We start from the raw sequence: 2,878 nt of genomic DNA on the forward strand, positions 1-2,878 counted from the left end.
AACCAAAAATACATTACAAAAGTCGGCAAGTCATACTAGAGTAACGTTAGACAAATGAAACGAGACATTTAACGTTACTGGTGTGAGGTGTGGGCACCACCTGCTGTCTTGACATGTTAAATTCACGGAAAAGCGGAGAAAATGTATATATTATGAACACAGATACATAGAATGGATAAGTGTAATAGTGTATGCATATTTAATATTGTGGCAGTTTTAGTTTGTCATTTATTTTCATAATATGACTCTATTTTAGAGTCTTTTTTAACTAAAGAGTTATTAGCCCGGCTAGCTCAGTCGGTAGAGCATGAGACTCTTAATCTCAGGGTCGTGGGTTCGAGCCCCACGTTGGGCGCAGAACTTTTCCACCTCACCGGGGTTACAACGGATCTCCATTTTTCTCCATTTAATTCTCATTCAACATCTTAACTATCTCCTTATGAAGTATTAATAACTGATAATAAATATAGATTTATTAAATATTATCAGACCTAGTGACAGTAAACCGGGGTAGGACTTCTTGCATCCCTCCAGCATGTCCTGGTCCAGAAAATCTATAGGGAAGTAGACATTTTATATCATCAGATAATATTAGGAAAAGAGTTGGAACATTATGAACTTTATAATTTAAAAACAGGACAACATCTGTAGTTGTACTAACCTTGTTCAACCAACAGGGGGCAGTTATGGTAAACATGCACATATTGTCCGGCTTTAATTTTCTCTCTAATGACAGATTTTGGACTGAAAACGTTTCAGATGTTTTAAAAAAAGGTTAAGGCATGTGGAGCATTCAGAAATTGTGGGAGAGCATGCAGGAAGTTCTATACTATACTTTGCTTTTCAGCTCAAAGTTGTTTTTCTTTTTCTTTCTTCTTTTTTTTCCCTGGAAGATACTGTTTCATTTTCATTCTTCCTTTCTCTGAGTGAAATTCAAAAGAGTCATTGCAAATATTTATTTATTTATTCTGTTGACAGCCCTAGTTTTTACAAGCAAGAAATGTGGATATAGCTTTGTGAAATAAGTGAAATCATTATTTCAATTATATATATATATATATATATATATATTTTTTTTTTATTATGTATAATTATTTCACTTATTTGTTCCTCCTTCCTGTCAAAAAGAGTGTTGTAGACATCTTTGATGTCTCTGATGAGATCTGTTTTACTGTTATTGACAATATTGACACATTGTTCATGAAAGGTGGTAAGTAAATGATAGAACTCTGTATGAGCAGGAACATTTGTTTGTGAGGATGTTACCCTGGACTCTTGCTGGCTGTGGATAAGACACAATGTTTTGAGGGAAAGTCTATGTTTGGGTTTTGCAAAAGATACCTGCCATTCCTTGGGTTTTGCTCTACTTAATTTAAAAAAATAAAATGAAGACAAACAAGCCAATCACATGGAAAAGTAGGCCACATATGTTTAACTAGATGCTGTTAAACTTTCAGTCATGCATGCCTGGCCAAATCTGTGTCAGTGAAAAAGTATGCGGCACACAGCTCTTATGGACTCAGGGTGGAAGAGGGTGTGCTGGAGATCAGGCAGTTATCATGAGCTATGAAATAATGAATGAATGTCAGACAGTCTGCTAAATTGTATGTTGTGTGGTGAATTGTACAGCAAATAGGATTGTTTGCTAGGAATTTCACCACTTCTTTTTTAGATAACAATGCTGAATTGTAATTCAAAATAAAGGTTATGTGAAAAATGTCAGTCAGAATTTGTCCCACCAAAAATGTCAACTGACAATAGCTAATAACAACATTGGCAATTATTCTGCTAGACATGCTAGATAACCAGTGTTGGGGAAAGTTACTTTTAAAAGTAATGCATTACAATATTGCGTTACTCCATAAAAAAGTAACTAATTACGTTACTTAGTTACTTTTTATGGAAAGTAATGCGTTACTTTTGCGTTACTTTGTCTAAATTAAAAAGTAATGCGTTACTTTACTAGTTACTTGGGGAAAGTAATCTGATTACGTAACTCACGTTACTTGTAATGCGTTACCCCCAACACTGTAGATAACAGAGATGATCAAAACAAAGGCACTGATATAAATCCCAAATAAATCAAATTGAGCACAACTTTAAGCATTACATGGAAGAAAAAAAAAAAAAGGTCCTTTTTATTCTTCAGAAGAGAGGATGTGATACAGATTTGAACGACATGAGGGTAAGCTAAGTAAAGAGAATTTTCATGTAATTAATTTAATGTACTTAAGTATATTGTTATATAATTGTTAATTCTTAAATTTGAAGCAAAGTCATTAAATAAATTGTATGACGTTTTACACCGCTATTTAAAAAAAAAATCTAATTGTCGTAGAGGCATTTTTATTTTTACCTCGTTAGCGCCAAATCTGATTAATATAAATAATAAAAGTGCTTACAACACATGCCATACACCTTATTTTTACTTTTATCCACCCATGCATTTTTTTTTTCACTAGTTACAAAATAATGAGATCCAAACAAAGAAATGTCCTGTATAAAACTTGAACATTTGGTCCACTACATGTATGCACTACATTTAATTTCCAGCAGAGGTCCCTCCAACATCTGACTGACCATGTGCTTCCTGTTACTCGATAGAATGGGCTGTTTCGTCTTACCTAAAGTGTGTTTTCAGACGTTTTTTCTTGACCATGGAGGAAACCCCTCAGCCTGGCTCTGTTCAGATTTGCTAGTAAGGAAAAACAACAAATATTAAAGCAAAGATACATATAAGAATGCAAAAAAATGCATATTAACTCCGCTCAAGCCTACAAGTCTGATTTTGACACTTGTTAACATGTATAAATGTGTGATAGATCAGTTTTCATAGCTACATGTGATTTTTATCATGTGAGCCTTGCCTTCTGTGTGA

General features: G+C 33.9%; 1 non-coding gene across 1 annotated transcript; it reads left to right on the forward strand.

Annotated features, from left to right (window-relative positions):
• Window positions 1-282: 282 nt before the first annotated feature.
• On the forward strand, window positions 283-355 carry trnak-cuu (transfer RNA lysine (anticodon CUU)). Its single transcript has one exon. It is a non-coding gene; the product is annotated as a tRNA-Lys (tRNA).
• The last annotated feature ends 2,523 nt before the right edge of the window (window positions 356-2,878 follow it).

This window comes from Sinocyclocheilus rhinocerous, unplaced genomic scaffold (genome assembly GCF_001515625.1).
Source record: "Sinocyclocheilus rhinocerous isolate Xijiao unplaced genomic scaffold, SAMN03320098_v1.1 scaffold480, whole genome shotgun sequence".
Taxonomy (NCBI): Eukaryota; Metazoa; Chordata; class Actinopteri; order Cypriniformes; family Cyprinidae; genus Sinocyclocheilus; species Sinocyclocheilus rhinocerous.